Source organism: Fistularia commersonii, chromosome 1 (assembly GCF_037954325.1).
Source record: "Fistularia commersonii isolate RoL2024-O1a breed Wild chromosome 1, RoL_Fcom_v1.0, whole genome shotgun sequence".
Taxonomy (NCBI): domain Eukaryota; kingdom Metazoa; phylum Chordata; class Actinopteri; order Syngnathiformes; family Fistulariidae; genus Fistularia; species Fistularia commersonii.
In genome coordinates this window covers 6,553,798-6,573,393 of record NC_141284.1, presented here as the reverse complement: position 1 = coordinate 6,573,393, position 19,596 = coordinate 6,553,798, and the positions used below count along the sequence as shown (strand labels likewise).

At 42.8% G+C, this 19,596-nt stretch overlaps 1 protein-coding gene across 10 annotated transcripts in view; it reads left to right on the top strand.

The window, feature by feature from the left end:
- The window catches only part of ptprfa (protein tyrosine phosphatase receptor type Fa), a 316,636-nt gene that overhangs the window by 5,683 nt on the left and 291,357 nt on the right, over positions 1-19,596 (top strand). The window contains exon 1 of one of the 10 annotated variants that reach the window (XM_086146204.1): positions 10,641-10,700. The exons of the other annotated variants lie outside the window; for them this stretch is intronic. The gene's annotated coding sequence lies outside the window, so the exon portion shown is untranslated. Of the gene's footprint in view, positions 1-10,640; positions 10,701-19,596 lie in introns of those variants that run through there. 10 annotated transcript variants of the gene reach the window in all.

The window sequence follows — 19,596 nt, the reverse complement described above, 5'->3', positions numbered from 1 at the left end:
ACACCAAGATACCGCTATTATCTGTAAAGTGTTACTGTTTGCCCAGAATTGAACCCATCATTTGGTGGTTCAATTCCTGACTTGTCCTATCAGGATGTCAAAGTGCCCTCGGGCAAGACACCGAACCCCGGCTTCTCTGGATGGCTCACTTAGCGCCTTACCTGGAAGCTCTACTGCCATCGCTGAGTGAAAGGATGATCCAGTGAGAGGCACTATGAAACAGCAAGGTGATGAAAGTGCTATATAAGTGGAAACGGTTACCATTTCGTGCATCGGTTTATTGGGGGGAAAAAAAAAAAAAAAAAAAAAGTCTGACAAGTTTTTTTTTTGTTTTTCTATAAATTTCCAAATCATTTCATTTATAACTTTTGAAGAATCTCTTGTAGATTTATTTATTTATTTATTTTTCAAGGAATCTCTGGAGCCCAGCCAGCCATCCCACAGCCCGGCAACGCTACCATGAATTGACTTCGGAGGTTAAGGGTTTTGCATTAAGCCATGTTAGGCACATTTAGCAACCTATAGTTGCATTGGTGTCAGTTCAAGCCAAGAGAAATTAATTTCCTATGCAAGATCATGGATCTTAATCTGCCAATCAGCACGCAGACCAGGATCTCCAAACCCATTTACTTCAGCCAAAGCCCGATCGCAGCCTCAGGAACCTCGGTGTTCTGCTTAGAAAGCTGTAGGTACCGTTGGTGTTCCCAGATTTCCATATGTCTTGGTTGAATTTGTATCCATGACCACTCCTTGTGGTTGGAACCGTCAATGTAACACAATGAAAACTCTGTGGTTGGTGTACTTTCACTATATTTTATAAAGCGCCCCTGGGAGTGTACTGCACATGTATGCAAAATTGGAATGCAGCAACTGCAGAACGCCCCCAAAAAGTGTCTGTCTGTTGTGTTTTCATCAAGAGGAATGACTTTCAAGTCCCGCTGTCTCTCAGGGCCGTCGGTTCTCTGACTGCACACAGTGGACTGTACAAACGCCCGCCCCAAGTACTATATAATTAAGTTCTCCGATGATACAGACATCCTCGGCTTAATGCAGCGAGACAGCAGCTCATCAGCTTAACACCCTGAAATACAGCAATTTGTGCTAGTGTGACATTCACTGTCTGGTTTGGAGCACCGGGAAGGTCAAAAAGACAGTGTCCGTTACTCCCTTACAACAATGCGCTCAGCAGGTGGTTTGGAGTTCCAGGTGGATTCTGGACTTGGACCTCAGGTTCATCACAGACTAGTTGAAAATGATTTGTGTTTCAAATTTTCTTGGGCAAACATGAGCGGCGCCACGTGATCTGACTCATACCCCCCATCCTGAATTCCAGCTGTTCCCTTCCGGAAAAACACTTAAGCCTCACCCTCCCCAAAAGAGCCTGACTTTCCCCATAAAACGTCTTTATTATACATGTCTTTTTAGTCGTGACTCGTTTCACCTGATGCGAAGGGTTGCCATTTCCGCTCGACCCCAAACACTTCACCTGGCGATTTTGAAGTACCATCGCCAAAAAAATGGCAATTGTAACCACTTCAGCCATGTGATTATGAGCTCCTGGCAGTTTTGGGTGTCCCCTTCACTGATTCGCTTCGCTGCCTCATCTGATTGGCTGATAAATAGGATTCAAAGTTCAATGTTTCAAGTCAGTTCTATTGTCAGTAACAACAATCATGTGATGCATCCGCGATCACTTGGTATCTTCGAGGCGAGTAAGGTACTACCGGAGGTCTTCTAGTTGCTTTCGAAATTCAGGCTTGAATTGTGGTCCTAACGGCGGTCCTGACAGATCAGACCGGCCCATTCGAAGCATCCGAAATGCCGTGTTTACGTATAAGGGCTCCAGAGCGTTCCTTTCGAAGTTTGCATCTACCAAATTGGCCAACCACCGGTAGCCAGGTTAGCATCTTCATCCCGTACCGGCAGCTTTTTGCCCTCGGCTTGGTGGTTCAGGCAGCTGTTCTGCACTTTCACAGTTCTCTGATCAAAGTTCGCCTCACAAACTTTTACAGGCATTAAGGTACTAATATCCATTTTTCTTGAAGCTCATGAGGACATTTCCCATTACGATTGTTTGGAAACTGCTTTGGCTACATATTTTTTGGGTTACAAGTCGCCCCCTCCCCCCCCCAACCCAAAGGCTACCTTCGTAATCCAACAAATCGCAGAGGCTTTAAGTAGCTTTGAGTGTAACACATCAAATTGTTGTCTTATCACATGCGCTCTGCAGGCCACGTACCTCGCTCGCGGCTTGTTAATGGCTAGAATTAGAATTTTGTTTGGTCGGGTGCGACCTAGCCCTGAAGGTTGAATGAGATGAAGTTGTCTTGATGGGGAGGGGGGGGGGACAAAAAGGCCCGAGCTGCCCGCAGACCCTTCCACAGAGCTGGTTCGCCGCACGGCGGGATGTGTCCCGGCATGCCGTCTGAATGCGAGCGTGGGGGAGCCAACCGGCTCTTATAACAGGAGTTACGGCCCGAGACTACCGCTCTTCGCCGGTGTTTCACCGATGAGACAGAAAAAATGTGGAGCTTGGGAGGCCCTGGATTCTTCGAGTATGTATCATCATGCATACGGGATGATGGCGGTGGCGTGGGGGTATTTAACATCCGACTGAGCTGAGGGGCCCCCCACCCACCCACCCCACTCCCAGCCACCCTGGCCTGTCTACTGTTATATTAGTATGCAGATGGCTGATGCAGGGAGGAAATGATGAGTGCCTCAGTGATACTGCTGGGGAAAGGCAGATATTTATGCCAAAAGCTGCAGAATTGTAATTTTTTTTCCCCCGAAACATGGATCATTATCTAATGGTGTGAAGTTATAGTAGTGTCGCTAATCCAACAGAGGGTTTCCTTCCTGATTAAAGGTTTTTCACGTCTGCACCGTTAAGTCTTATTAGCTATGAACTGTCATAAGTTGTCCGGTGTGGTTTGGTCGCGTTCTGTCAAGAGTTACTTCGGTTGTGATTGCTGAGGGATCGGCTTGCGATGCAAGGTCACGATCACATTATCAAAACGCGGCTCTCCTTTCGCTTTTGCATTCATCTTGTGTTTGCCGCCGTGGTTGAGCAGTGGTTAGCGCTTCCGCTCACAGCAAGTAGATCCCACATTGGATTCCAACTCCACTGTGTGGCATTTGCATGATCTCTGTTTTCCTACGGGTTCTCCGGTTTCCTCCAGCAGTCCAAAAACTCGTAGCAGGTTCAAAAATGTCCAAGTGAGATAAGAGAGAGAAGGTTGTGTGACATGTGAATGAGAGAGTGAATGCTTTTTTTGGCTCCATACGTGCCCTGCATCTCGCCCAATGACAGCTGAGATAGGCTCCAGCCCCACCGTGACCCTGAATGCAAGATAAGTGATATAGATAATGGATGAATAATTTTGTAGTTTTTCAACTACATGTTGTTTTTCAATATTGGTACATTGTAATAAATGTGAACATGTCATTTATTGGCATTTGTCATAATGTAATAAGAAAAAATGTGTTTGCTCAAAGTGTTTCTCACTCATATATGAAAATTATCTTCTCCCTATGGCTTTTCCCTTCAGGGGTCACCAAAGCAAATCAAATTTCCCCATCTAACCCTATTCTTTGTATCCTCCTTTCTCACACCAACTACCTTCATATCCTCTCTCACTACGTCCATAAATCTTCTCTTTGGTCTTCCTGGAGACCTCTTGCCTGGCAGCTCCAATTCCAGCATCCGTCTACCAATATATTCACTATCCCTCCTCTGTACATGACCTAACCATCTCAGTCTGGCTTCTCTGACCTTCTCTTCAAAACATCGAACATGAGCCGTTCCTCTGATGGACTCATTCCTGATCCTATCCATCCTGGTCACTCCCAAAGAGAACCTTAGCATTTTCAGCTCCAGTCTTTTTGTCATTGGAACTGTTTCTAGCCCATACAGCATTATTGGTCTCACCACTGTCTTGTACACCTCTCCTTTCTTTCTGGGTGATAGTCTTTTATCACATTGTACGCCCGACACTTTTCTCAACCCAAAATAGAATATAAACAAAAATAAAATCGGGGAAGTCTCCTTATATGCAAAGATTAGTCTGCACGGTTTAAATCAGATTTGAGATAATTAGGTATGCTAACGAAAATTAGCAAGAGATTACAATTGGTAAGTGTTAGCATCAACTTACCTAAAATAACCGAAATGGACTTGCGTATAGTGTCTCTTGGAAAGACAATGTGTCTGATTTATAGTTTTTCCTTTTTCTTTTTTTTTTTCCTTTTCACCCCGACCCTTTCAAAAGGCCCAATTGGAACGGAGAAAGATAATCCTCCGCCATTATGTTCCGCTTCTTTTGTTTCCACTTCACCTCAACCGGCCCCGAATCCTTGGTTGTTGCTGTCATTCAACCGCGATGACCTGCCACACCCAAGACCCCTCCGGGGTCGTGTCACATTGATCCGTCTGCCGACACAGTTTTGTCTCGAGGACTGAAGGTGCGAGGGAGTGTGTGTGTGTTTGTGTGTTCAGCCGAGAGACCCACACCATCTCTCGCCTTCACATTTTACGGTGTTTACGAAGCAGCTGTCCTGCCAGGAAGTGTCACCTTTAAAGGCCGGCGCCCTCCGACATGTGGTGACAATGGCCGCTGTGTTGTTGACGGTGCGCGTTGGCGGTCGGGTGTTGGTTTGGAATGCATCAAAATGTGTTAACACTTGGATACCCTGTGGAACCCTGTCACTGCGGAGATTTATAGAGACACCCAACACTATTAGGTAACACAGTGTTGTTCCTTTTCTTACAGTGACATACCATAGTAAGGTCTTATTAACTACACCGTAATTTCAGAAAATTAACCCACGAATTCTAACTAGCATGCTGCAGAAGTTATGAGCTCATAAAAATGCCTGCATTATTAATTGTTGGTAGAACGGCTCTGTTGGCTGTTAGTCGAATGTTGTCTGGCGCCACTGAAAACAGCATTGGTAAATTTATTTTTCAAAATTAAAGTATCCAAACGGAGACGGTAGACGGCAAGCAGGCGACTGAACACCGTTGCTCCCCTCCAATGAATTTCAAATTAACACTGTGAAATATTTTTAGGTTTTGAACCATTTTGCTGTCTTTTGCAGCCATTAGCATGGCTAACCTTTGCCTTACACCTTCCAACGCCTTCCATTGGAAGTATCTGATGTAGAGGGGACGTAAGTATGATAATACATGCAACATTTTCAGTAATTACGCAGTGAACTAGCATTTAGCTAGAGAGCTAGCACTCCGTTTTTCACCGGCACAGGACACAGATTCGGCATTGCCTACTTCAAATTAGCAGAATGACTTGCCACTGCCAAATAGTGTTTCTTCTTCTGGAATTCAGATCAATTTACAAAATTATTCCTTCCATCTTTCCATCGCCCGTAAATTCTCCAATAAACAGCCTCGGTTTGTGACATTAAATTTTGATGTCTCTTTTAATCAAGTTTTTTTTATTTATGGCGGATCGCAAAGCAGCAGTTTCACTTGCTACTCACCATAAAAACAAACTAATCTGTTTACAGCTGTTTCTTAGCTATAGCTCCATTTGTGCTCAAGGGTTAGCTTCCGGAGGGATGGGCAAATGTTAGTGTTGCGCCAGATGGTTTATTATGGTCAGCGCTTAGTGCCCTGACTCCACCTGCCTTTGGTTATTCATACCAAACTAAGCCCCTGTGACGTTAGCAGTAAAACCATCATGTATGGAAAGTGGCAATATTGAATAGCTTATTGGGGGGGTTGTTATTGGCCCTTCTGGCAGGAGGTACCTACTGTACACAAGGCTAAGGTATAGAAAACCGTTATCTGGCTGGCAAAAGAAAAGGGTATCATTAAGCTTATTTTCGTGAAAGGTACTCCACCATATAGATGTTGCGGCTTTTATTTCATTTCTGGTTGAGGATTCAGCGTCAAGCGGCAATCCCTACCCGGCGCTCGAGCCGCGATACCTTCATGAATTTATTATCTTGTGATTTTCGGATCGGAACGTCAAACACTGCGCCCGTTGAAGTACCCGCAGAAGATCTATTATTGACAAGTACTAGACCCCCGGACCTCGGTGCCGCCGCCCCCTCCCTTTGCCAGCCGCTCCTGGACGTCGCCGTCGGCCTCTGTTTCTCCAAAGATTGCAGAGATTTTGGCTCTACATCGCACCGGCCCTCGAGGAAATTGGGCTGCTCCAGCAGTAATTGGCTGAGAGATGGCTTTTAGAGAGGCATAAATTATTCAGTCGAGCCATCTCTTTTCCTCTTTGAGAAATGGAGGAAATTGACTCATGTTGTACCAAATAGAAAAAAAAAAAAGACCAGTCCTGTTTGTTCTTGCAAACTTTACTCTGTACAACATGTCCTTGCGCATTTTGGTTGCACTTTGACGTGGCTGTCTCCTGACTTTTTATTTTCCTCTTTAATTTGTTTAACATGTTCCACTGTCAAATAAAACCTCAGTGACATTCTTTTTTTTTTTCCCAGGACAGGAAGAACGTGTATTAAATTGGAAATTATTTCGATTGAAATTCAATTGTTATTATTATTATGGTTATTATTAGATTTATTATTATTATCATTATTATTATTATTAACAATAATAATAATAATGATAATAATAATAATAACGATAGTTATTTTTATATTTCAAATATTAGTATTCTGTATATAATTATACTTAATGTAATTTGTTTTATGATTATTGTTGTTGTTTTTTAAATATTTTAAATATTAGCAATTCTATAATATAAACAATATAATTAATATATATAGATGCAGATTTAGATGTTATAAGAGGTGATACAGATATTAGCTGTCACCACATGTCACATAACCTCACTGGACTATCAAGATCAGAATCAGAAATTCTTTCATTGCCAAGTGTTTTCCAAATATAAGGTATTTGCTGTTGGTTATTGGAACCTAGGGTAAAGCCATACAGAGACAGTTAACCATCCACTTTGTCATCCACATGTTTGGACAATTTAGGGTCTCCAACGAACCTATTGCATGTTTTTGGACTGTGGGAGGAATCCGGAGAACTCTGAGGCAATCCCTGCAGACACGGGGAGAACACAGAGTCTGCAGACACAAGGGTCCCCTGTCAAATTTGAACCAGAAACCTGTGAGGCACCACTGAAAAATCCATGGACATCAATCCTTTTTTTTTTCCTTTTTTTTTTTTTTTTTTGTGTGAATCTCTGGAAAGCCAGCTAGTTTCCCTAATATGGCATTTTATAATAATCCTTTTGTAAAAAAACAAAAAAAACAAAAAAAAGAAAACGTAATTAATATGATTTTCAAAACACAGGTGGTTGTTGGTTAAATTCCAGCGGGTTACTTGTAGGTGTGCATGAGATCGAATTGTTGTGTTCGTGTGTGGCCCTGTGACTGACTTCCACGCTGGGGTTACTCACGCTCACTCCGACCCGACCCCGTTTAAAAAAACTAACAAAGATGAACTTTAACTGTCAGTCAAAGAAACCGTGTTGAGTGATTGGTCTTTGGACAGGAAGCGAAGTCGCTAACCTTACATAAAGCAGCATCTTGTGACGCTAGCAGCACTTAAAATTGTAATAACATAGATAATTAACTTCACAAGCAATCACAAATATTATTGAATATAACTTATCTGATGTAAAAAAAAAAAAATCTATCAAATACATGTGGGAAAATGAATAAAAATTGACTTGTTTTGTTAAAAGTCAGGAATGATAAAACACTAGAACAGGCACATTGGTGAGCATATTTGCAGTTAGCCAGATTCTTGTCAGCAGGACTCCTTGACTTTTCAAATAATAGAATATCAAATCCACACATGGGATTTATCAGGATTTGATTTTGTGTTAATATTTGTGTGATTTATTGCATCAAAGGCCTTTTGTTTCTGTCGGTGTTTACACATTATTAAGATATCTATTTAAGGATTCAAATTTTGGTACAAATGTTCCACACAATGAAGTGGCAATAAGCGCCTGGTCACGTGGTCAAGGTAGATGTGTCATCAGATTGATGTGGGTCAAAGGTCAAGAACATTTGTTTTGAGTCCCCAACTTTGATGTTAACTCGGGATCTGACAGTTAAAGTAATTAAAATTCAGTGTTGGAGGGTCAGGGTTTGAACACAGCAGCATGGTGGGTGCTTAAATAAAAATAATCCCATCGGGCCCTGGAGGAATTTTTAATGTCCTTCCTCAGTGAAGAAGAAATTAGATTTCGGTGATTGATGACCAGGGGTCCATGTAACTGTTACATTTTTGGCATTTTGATGAAAATTTGCATGGTTCATTTATCAATTTTCATTTGATTGTTATTCGTGATGGTTGGGTAGGACACCAGTTGAGTCGGATTCCATCTGAGGCTGGCATAACTGCAATCCTCATTTGCAAAGGAGAGAAAACAAATAGAAACAAAATTATCATGTCAACTCAAGGGCAAATTTCTTTCAACATCCATTTTTCACTTATTATGGCTTATGCCATTAAAATATGAGCCTATCCTTACATAGGCAAGAGGTGGGGCTTTGACTTGATCCTATCACTCTTGATCACTATGGCAAAAAAACAAAACAAATCAAAGCAAGTTAGCATTTGCGTGCTGGCAAATTAAAAAAAAAAAAATCCATCCATCTTCTTCTGCTTATCATGCACACAGGATTGCGAGGGATGCTAGAACCTATTCCAGCTGTCAACAGGCAAGAGGCGGGGTGCACCCTGGAGTGGTCACCAGTCAATCGCAGGACAACATATATTGACAAAAAACCATTCACTCATTCGTTAATTCAGGGCAAATTTCATTTTTTCAAATTAACCTGCATGTTTTTGGAGCCCGGAGGAAACCCACACAAGTCGGAATCGAACCAGGTTATTTACTGCTGTGAGGCATAAGCGCTAACTGCTGTGCCACTGTGCTGCCCCAAATACCCACAATACATTCACAAAAAAAAAAAAAAAAAAAAAAGGAAATTTTTTCCATCCAGAGGCTTAATGGTTACCATATAGTGCTTTTTTTTTTTTTTTTTTTTAGGAAGTCAGCAGTCACATCCCGTATTGACATCATGATCTGTTGTGCGGCAGGTGGAGGGAAATCCATAGAGGCGGAGGTTTGCCTTGGAAAGGAGGGGAATAAAGGTTAACTGCAGAAAGACAGAATACACATGTGTCACCGGGAGGGACCCGAGTGGAACAGTGAGGCTACAGGGAGATAAAGAAGGTGGGGGGATATTAAAGACTTAGGGTCAACAGTCCAGAACAACGGTGTGTGTGGAGGAGAGGCGAAATGACGTGTGCAAGCAGCTTGGAACAGGTGGAGCAAAGTGTCGAGGATGATAAAAGTTTCAGCCAGAATGAAAAGAGAAGTGTAGAAACTGGAAGTCAGACCAGCCATGTCGTCTGGTTTAGACACTGAGGAGAAGACAGGAGTCCATCAGAGGAACAGCATATGTTAGATGTTCTTAAAATAATACTAGACCGATATAGTTTGGAAATGGACAGAGGAGAGATAGTAAAGATCTAACTCATAGGTGTCAAACTCTGGCGGGCGGGCCACTTTTGTCCCACAGTGTAATTATTTTTGGCCCGCAAAGCTATACTAAATAATGTGTGGTGGCCCACCGGTATTATAGCCTAAAGCGCATGTGCCGCTAATACAACAAATACCAGAATGCTCTGCTGGGGTTTTGGCACGAAAATCATGACAGGACCCATAATCGTCTTCTCCTCTGTCGACAGCTATCATAGCAACCTTATGCTAATACTGCTAATGTACTACCCTTCCAAAAAATAGCAAAAAGGTGATCAGAGTAGATCAGTGTTTAGCAAACTGAGCTATAATTAATGTTTTATTGATACATTATTATTATTATTATTATTATTATTATTATTATTGTTGTTGTTATTATTATTATTTCATTTTTACATTTATTATATGCCTGTGGTAAAAGGTTTAAAATTTAACACAGAAGGTCGCAAATAAAAAGAAACACACAATTTTTATGTAATTTTTATTTGAATGATAAATTGCCATCGATGTGTTTTTTTAATTTGAAATTTAATTTTAATATTAAGTTATATATTGCTTAGTATTAACCTTTGCTTGTTCCATATACAATTTTTAAGCACAACTTGTTTGGGTGAGAAGGGTAACTTTTATATCTGGAGGAAGTATCAATGTTGGCATGCGACTTTGTCCCTGTTTTGAATTTTGGCCCACTGTGTATTTGACTTTGACACCCCTGATCTAGCTGGAAGGGTGCTGAGGTAGGAATCTTAGAGGAAGACCGAATAGATTTATGGATGGCGTGAAAGGTGACATAAAGTTATTTGGAGTTAGAGTAGTGGACCGGGTTGTGGTGACAACTGAGTGGAATAACCCGACAGAAAAGACAACCATTCACATCCCTGTTTATTCCTACATTAAATCACAGCTCCGTGCACTGGCCACTTCCGACACCATGCCGTCCATGCGACGGCCGGGCCTTATCTGTGTGGACTTTGCACCCCAGGCTTTGTAGGAACAGACCGAGATCCGATAAAGGGGATGTCTGTTCTTTGTCGGCTGATCTGTAAAGGTTTATACAATGTACTGCGGGTTTGCTCATCAGCCCGCTCCTTCCCCTTTAACTTAGTTCTGTATCAAGAACCAAGGGTTCAACATCGGCTGTGTCGATGCTGCTCTGACCGTAAATCTACATGCAAATTTCGAGATGATAGCATGGTAACTGAAATAATTCCATTCCCTTTACCGAAATGTTATTAGCTTTCGTATGTAGTAGCTATTTTCATTGTTTTTACAGTGCAGATTTGTTAACCACACCGGGGTCGTGTTAGAACACAGCTCACATTTAGCGATCGATGAGCATACAGGACGTCCTTCCACTTGGAACGTTGGCGGTTGGATCTCCGGCTCCTCCCGTCTGAACCACTGGTTGCTCCCGATGGTCTGGTTGGCTCCGTGCACGGCAGGTCTGCTGCCAATCGGTGTTTGTGTGTGTGTTTTAGTGGTCGGGGACCATAGGCCAACTGTTTTTAGTTATTGAGTCATATGGCTTACATCTGGTCACTTGATCGATGTGGTGATGTGTGATGATTACCTGCAGGGATAGCGGGTTTACTCTTATTTTGAAGGTCACATACTGGTATGTTTTGGAAGCTGGCAGGAAAAGATGGGTTGCAGGTAGCAGTACTGCATTTGTCGCCCAGAGGCAGTAGCTTTAGCTGGAGGGTGCAGGTTCGTGGAAGTCTTTAACTGATCCGCCAGAATTCTGCTTTACCCTGACAGCTTGCTTGAAGATGGGATCTAACGGCTCAGCCCCTCATACAGCGATGTATATATTTTTGTCTTTTGCAGACAGAACACATCATTTCCTCTGATTAATCTGAGCGTGAATCAATGCCGCGTTTGATTCACCTCTGTAGGGTGCGTCGTCACACGACGTGTTCTGCGTCGGGAGCTAATTGCCGGAGTCTCTCGACAGAGGATGGCGGAGACGGACGTTTCTGCCAATTAAGTCTCATTGGGAGTCGATGCCGGGATGGAGACTATTTTAGACAAGTCTGGTTTATGAAAGCTGCGCGATTTTAATCATTCATTTATCAATTTTTTTGTTATGATGTTGTTGTTGTTGTCTCCTTCTCTCTTTTAAGCAAGAAGGATTTGCAAAGCTCGAACAATTGGTCCGTGCCTTGAAGGCTCTGCTGTTACGCCACACGACCGACTGACGTGCACGCGCGCGCATGCACGCACATGCACGCACATGCACGCACATGCAAACCTTTGTGCTAGCTGACAGTTCAGTAGACTGTATTCCCGTCTGTAGGACCGGCGATTGCCGCTAATCCTCTAACATTACCCTCAAATCCCAACACAGTCCCTTAAAAGGTATAGATGTTGTTTTGGATCAGGCTGCATCCAATTAACACTTCCGTTATTGTCTCACCTCTTGATTGGTTTGACGAGCCATTGATGAATTGTTTGTTCCGTAATCCCAAAAGCCCTTCGGTGTCGCATCAGTGGCGCAACGAGATTATCCATTGCCTTTTGTCCCGTCGATTGAGATATTTCCACTTTCCCGTGATGCTGTCGATCCCACTTGGTGCATCACTCTTTAATCTTGATTTTTAACTTTTTTTTTTTGATTTATTCAAATGTGATTTGACAAAGCCGACTGGTCCGATCAACCTCTGCTGTTTTGGTGATAGAGCTGTCACAGTAGCAGCTTCTAGGCTCTGGGCCTCTGAGCCAACGGTTGTCTTCCAGTCCCACTGCAAGAGTGATGTCACCTCTTCTAACTCCTCTTCCAACCTCCTTGAATGAGCGTGGATGCGTGACCTTTTTTGCACTTTGACATCTTTATTGTTAGCAAGCCTTGATTTGCCTTCCTTTCACTGCTATATCTCAGCGCTACTTCATTTATTATACACTTCAGTGCTTCAATGGGTATTTCAGTTGTATCCCGACATGACAAACGATTTGTTACCAAGGAACCGTGATAAGGGAGAAGGAGTCTGGAGAAGGTCTGGACCTCCGATGAATCATCATCAATGGGCGAACATCAACCGGTCAGCAGACAAAGCCAGTTGTGATTGGTTTCCAGTGAAGGACTCCCCAATTAACCAATGTTTGCTGTTTTCCTTTACGCATTATATTCAACTTTTGCTGCAATGAAAGAAACCATGATTGATGATGGATTTTTTTTTTTTTTGGGGGGGGGGGTGATCTGGTGAATCCAGAGGCCTTGCGAGCTCGTCTGCAAAACTGTAAGAGATACAGATTTGGAAGATTTGGTTTCCCACTCAGACGACGCTCTATCTTCTGTAAAGGGACAAGAAGTGCATGGTTAAAAAAGACGATTCCCGATGTTCCTCAAGCGAGTCTGAGGAATTGACGAGAAAGGATGGAGCGCCGACCTCTGTGGCGCCAGGCTTTCAGTCACTATGAGGATTGTAAACATCGCCGCAGTTCGCTCCGAGTTCAGTAATCGCTTGCAAAGTGTCTTGCAGACAGGATGAGCAACAAAGCAGCGGCGCCGGATGAGATTATGCAACACGTCGACATTTTGCACGTGTCGAGAATCTGACCCTTTTTTTTTTTCCCCTCTAGCGTCGCTATCTTTAGATCATCGTAGATTTTGAACAAAGATTTTAGCCTGCAGTTCCTTCTTTTCCTTTTGTACGGCAGCTCCAAAGTTGCTCCGTTTAACTGTTTCCATGGAGATGAATTCCGTGCAGCAAAGCGTTCACATTTTCTTTGCAGTCTCTGCCTTTACTTACCGGTTCCTCCTATTTTTGTCTTTTCTGTTTGTTTTTCTGTTTGCTTCAGGTGATTAGCTTATTTTTACGAGTACTTACTCGAAAATTGGATCAATTTAATTTTCTTTTTTTTTTTTTTAATTGATTAATAACTTTTAAAACACCAGGCAGTGTCAGTTCTCCCCTTTTGCCGCCGCAACTTGTTGCATTCTCACGCTAGTCGTCGCGTGTTGCAGGTAGCCGAGGCTAATTCAAGCAGATGATTGTGGATTGCGGCCTCCCCTCCCCCCACCGCTTTCCCATGACCACGACCCTTCTGACAGGCATGATGATGATAGATGCCGACCCCCCCCAACTCCGATGAGGGGGGGAGACGCGGTCCCGCTAATGCATGTCTATCTGAGCAAGACGACACTGCCAGTAAACCGCTGGTCCGCGCCGTGATTGAGGACCGTCCTCATTCCGCACAATCACCCCCCATCCACTTTCCCCGTGACAGGAAAACAGACGCGTGCTCGTATTTTTTGTCAGAACCTCTATTGGTCTGTTCGTTCATAAAGAATGTTTCCCCGGCTTATTGATTCATCTGACTTGTTTCCCGGAATGTTTCATGTTAACCCGGCGGCTGATAATGAATGACTTAGTAATGTTTAAAATGATAACCTGCCTGTTAACACATCCAGGAATCGATACGGTTTCCCTCTACACTCAAGAACGTAAAGCGGTTATCGTTTTGGCGATTGGAACCATACATCGCCGATCCCGACATGCTGTGGATTGGACTTTCTAGACTGCTAAAACTTATAAACTATCATTTGAAATGCCTTAATATGAAGCTAATGGTCAATCATTTCTATCAAATCTACATCTAATATCTAATAATGTAACATTTTGCACGGAATAAAAGTGTAATCAGTGCCAATTATGAGCGAATTAGCGTTGAGTGTATTAGCCGTCGTGGCACATATATTCCAGCGAGGTGCAGACGCTTTTGAGCACCGAGTCACAGGGTTAATTAACCACCCCAAAAAAAAAAGTCCAGTAACTGTTTACTTTATGAGTGACACGGGCATCCCCAGGTCTAATTAAACAATCCTCCGCAAGTTCCTAGAACACTTTATTAGTTCTCGCTGAGTGCAGTCGCTCGCTCCTCCGAGGGTTTCTTGTTTTTCCCAGGTTTTCTTTTAGCACCAGGTTAGTTTGCGGTTGGCTGGGTAAGCACCTTGATTGGAATCTCCTGCCTCAGCCTGGGTGGATTACTAACCTTGCTAGCTTTAATAAGCGTGTTTGTAAACCAGACTATAACGCTCGGATTCTGCACGGGATATCAGTTTTCAGGCAGTGGTGGCGAAATGGAAAATGAGACAGCGCTTTTGAAGAGAGGTCCCATCCTCAAGGTCCTAATCATCCGACTTCAATGTCCGAAGTGAGTGGAGTCGCAAGTTGCTGCAGAAAAGCTCGGTGTTGTCGCAACGGTTCAAGCTTCCCCCTCCAATCCTGACCCTGCCAGTCATTCGCCAAAATTCTGGTATCTATTTTAGAGAAAGAGACACGTTCGCTCGCACTTCAGGTCACGTGAAGAGGTGACTGCAGATTTATCCACCAATCGATGGAGCTGCCGATGTTCATACCGGCAACGTAAACCTAGACGTGTTTTACTTCGCATGCCTACTTCAGCCCAGAAGATATTAAATTTATCATTTTGTAACTAAAATTAATCATTCTTGGACGATCAAGCCGCAAGCCCTTCCTCCAAAGAAAAAAAAAAAAAAATTGAGAGCAACACAGGCTTCGAAGCACTCCCCATTAAAAAAAAAAATATTTCTGCTAATGGTTATCTGGAATTTGAAATCATTCAGCAGCAGGGCATCACCTCTCCGGTAAAATATCATATCTGAGTCAACACGTTGGAATGCCTCAACTCCCGTGGCTCTGGAAGCGGCCATGAGGCTGTTAGCTATTTCTGTGGGATGCGGTCAAGTTTTGGTGCTGTAACAAGGTTTAATAAGAGAAAGAAAAACTTAGTGAAAATCTTATAAAAGGCACTTTGCAGTGAAGTTTCATTAACACAGGTGGACATATATATATATATATATATATATATCAGTGTAGTGTGTGTGTGTGTGTGTGTATGAACATAAATATATATACAGTTTAAATATATATACAGTTTATATTTATTTTTATATAACTATGTGTATAATAAAGAGTGGGCAACCAAAGAATAGCAGAAATTTCATGCTTTAAGGGGATTGAACAACACACTAGTTAATCTTGAACAAACAAAAATACCACCTGTAATCCATGCAGAGTTTAGGGGGCTGGTTATGGTTTAACTTGGACCAGCCCCCGTCAGTCAAGGCCTCACCTGTCAGTCACAGACATCCAGACCATTCACAGTTTCATAAATTCTTTCTTCAATGGACCTATCTACTGTTTTTTTGACCATGGAGATGAAGATAGAGATTCGGTCTGGCAGGGTAGAACCCGACGAAGACCCGAGTAGGCTTGGTGGAGGGAACGTGAAAACTTGGAACAGAAAATTTTGGGGCAGCGGTGCTGAAGCAGGGGCAAGAATCGCTCAAATCTTGATGTTTCAGTAGCACTTAAGATAAGATAAGATAAGAACAACTTTATTAATCCCGGAAAGGAAATTGTTGTGCCAGAGTTACAGAAAATATAACATTGATAAAAAGAAAAGGCAGAATTAGAAATAAAAATAAACTATTAACTATAAAGTGTCTCAGTGAAACTATAAAGTGTCTTCTCAAATCTTTGCCTGCTCCCAGGAAAAACACCAAAGGATGTCCATAAAGTCTGTAATTTATTATATTGATATGTACAGAAGGGAATCTATATGGTCCCCAAAACATATAGATGCTGAATTATACAGCAAGCATGCTGTTAAATGTTTTCTATGATTGGGCTTAATTTCCCAACCATAAAAGTATCGTTGTTTCACGGTGCAGTTTATCATGTTGTTGTTTTAATAAATCATGCGAGTAATGAGGCAGTACTTGATGACAAATGCAATGACACGGTTAACAAAAAGACGCTCGATTCACCACCAACCGCAGCAAGAACGTTGAAGCGATCACCAAATGGTATGTCCCAAAGAAGCGTTGACTATGCTCGCGAATAAACTCTGCGCCAATAATTGACTCCTGACTGTTACGAAGAGAATGAGGCGTAATTGTCAGGCTCTCTATGATAATTGTCGACCAGCTGCCTCTGCAGCCCAGTCAAAGGTTCTGGAGTGATTGACATACGGATTCAGGAGAAAGAAAGCATCGAGTAATGTCAGCTGAGTTCGAGAGGAGTTGAATCGGGAACAAAGGATCAACCGAAGCCGCCGGGCCACTGAGGTAAAGAGGGTTCTTCGAGGTTAAGGTGTGCTTTTATATTTATTTGTATTTTTCTATGCTGCACCAGAAGTAAATCAGCTTTGCTTGGCTTCTTTGGAGTACGAGGATTGAATACCGTTCAAGTACGTTAGGCAGGCCACACACAAAGCAAGCCCCCCTAAAAAAGGATAGCTTTTCTTTCTTTTTTTTTTTTTTTTTGGCAACAATCCCACCTGCAAAACAGCGTGACAAGCGCCTGTCTCTTCTCCCTCCATTCAGCTGTAGGGCGTCAGAAACCCACATGTGGAAGTTATTGTAGCACAATAAATGCCAATCTGCGGTATCAGTGGCATGCCCCCCCTGCTCCATGTATTATATGGCACATTCCTGTACTCCCGTATACGTTTTGACTTGTTCCCCCTGCGGTATCCATGGGGATTTCCTGTTGTTTCGTGCAAAAACCGACAAGCTTTGTCTTCTTCGGCCCTCCCGTCACCTGGTTTCATTGTTTAGGGCCTCGTCTTTATGGACAGTACGTCTGAAGGGATAGGCGAGTTTTCAGAAATTCATCAGGTCATACCGACAACTTTACTCAAAGAGGTTATCCCTGTCAGATCAAATTTTTGGAGGAACAAGCGTGGCGAGGCCTGCTCCAAAGTGAAATGATCATTATGCCTTTTACTGTTATATCATTATCGTGTTTGACTAATTATACGGTTACATATGTCAACATGTTCATTGTGCGGACACCGACTGGACAAGGGTTGTGGCGGTGGCGGACCAAGGAGGTCGACTCTGGCGTACAGCTCACCAGCGTCACACTCACTCTTCATGGCCAGACGGGATATAAACATCCCTCCGGCGTGTTCCGGGTTCTTCCTATCTGAAGGCGCCCTAATTACTGCCCAAACCGACTCTTTTGATGTAAAGGGGTCTCTACTCCAAGCTCGCTCCTCAGACGTCTTTGCTCCTAAACCTATCCCCAAGGCCAGGCCCAGCCTCCCTATGGACTAATCCTATTTCAGCCACTTCCATCCCCAGACGCCATCTACCTCTCCTGCGTCCCCTTTCCATCCCATCTCCCTCATTGTCGATGACAACCTGAGATACACGGACAGTGCATTGTTTTTATTATGACTTTAACTTTTAAAGCTTAGAAAGGAGCCATAATCACGAAGCACGAAATAGCATTTAACCAATCCTGGAAGAAATACCATGTAACCCAGCCAATGTGTGTGTGTATGTGTGTGTGTGTGTGTGTTTGTCATACTGCTGCTGTCCGCTGAAATTTACTCCTTGTGTGTCCAACACATTTAAAATGAAGGTGACAAGCGCTGCATTTAGCATATGGAAGTCGCATAGCTGCTGTCGTGTCATTTCACACAGTGGAAGGTGGCACCCACACATTCTGCGGGATTTGTCCGTGCAGCCGGGGTAGTGGTGGTGGAGTTGTGTGTGTGTGTGTGTGTGTGTGTGTGATGTGTAGTGTATGAAGGATTAGCCACGTCTCTTCTTCTTCTCCGAGGCTCAGGGCTCCTCTCCTCCGCTCGACCCTCCGTGATGTGGCTCCATCACCGGGGTAGCTGTGAGATAAGTGAGATGGAGAGGATCTTGGAGTTTTGTTTTGCTTTATTTCTATTTTTCTTTTTCCTCCACATCTGGGAGACGCAGCATCTTAACCCCACTATGCTGGAGGGAAATAGCATCTCCGCCATGCCAATAGATTGCTATGACGCAAGATGGGGAAGGGAATAGAGCAGCTGGAGTTGGGTCAGGTTGCTTTGACGTCAAGACGCCAACTGAATACAAAGTACATAGTTATATATATATATAGATATGTGTGTGTGTGTGTGTGTGTGTGTGTGTGTGTGTGTGTAGTCATAATGAGTAGAAAGATGCTTTGGATCATTTGCAATCTGATTGGAATACTAAGTGACTATGTCTAAATATGAGCTCAGCTTTATAAGAGATCATTATCGGCACAAACGCACCAACACACAACACACACACACACAGACACACACACACATACGCTTATTGAAGAGCACAAAAACACACAGTTGTATGTATTACTGGAGGTAAAAGCACCGACACTACCTTCTGATAGTAGAGTCCATTTACTTTGGCGCTGTGATTGAGTAAGAATTTTAGGTAATTTTATACAACTTTAGATGTATGGTATTCTTAAATATTTGTCTTTCACGTCGCAAGTGTACTCTTGCTGCAGTCATTATGACAGGAAAATGCTTTACTTGTTTATTTTTTCATTTTAACAGAGGTGGATTTTTTTATTCGAGGCTTAAGGCGTTAACTGAAATGAAGGAACTAACCCGCTAGCCAGTCCATAGACTCTAGCAACACCAAAATGCCAGCTACAGCCGAATAAGAGGCAAATGCGCATGATGACAAAACTATAATAAAAGTAATAAAGGCCCCGAGGATGTAGCCATAAACGTTAGACAGTGTTAGCTTTAATCTAGAACCATCACACCTGTCCAAATAAAACAAATATTGGGGCCATTTCACTTCGCCTTTAGTGCTGTTGTAGTGTAAGCTTTGAATGCTGGACATAAATCATTACAGAAAGATGATATTTCCTGACCATTTCTTTTTTTTCTCCAATGAGACAGAAGCATTAGCTCCTATGTTGTGGCTCTTCATCCGGATTGAGGATGGAGAGGAGAGGTCAAAGAGATACCAGAATGATGATGTATCGCAGAATCCAATCAGTTGTTTTCTTTAAAACCGCAAAGCTTTTTTGAATTATTTTGGATCAGTGTTACTGTTCATTGGCTCATTTTATGTACTCCTTGTTATGGTTAGTCACTCACTGAAGTGATTTGGTTAAATTGAGTCCCTTGAGTAATCGTCATTGCCACCTCCCAAAAGGCTACGCCACCGCATTCATGAACTAGGTGCCGAAACAAATTTTTAATCAGTATAAAGATAATAATATAACTGTATCGTCATCATCATAATGTACATTGAATATACCAGTCCAGTATGTCCAACCACTTG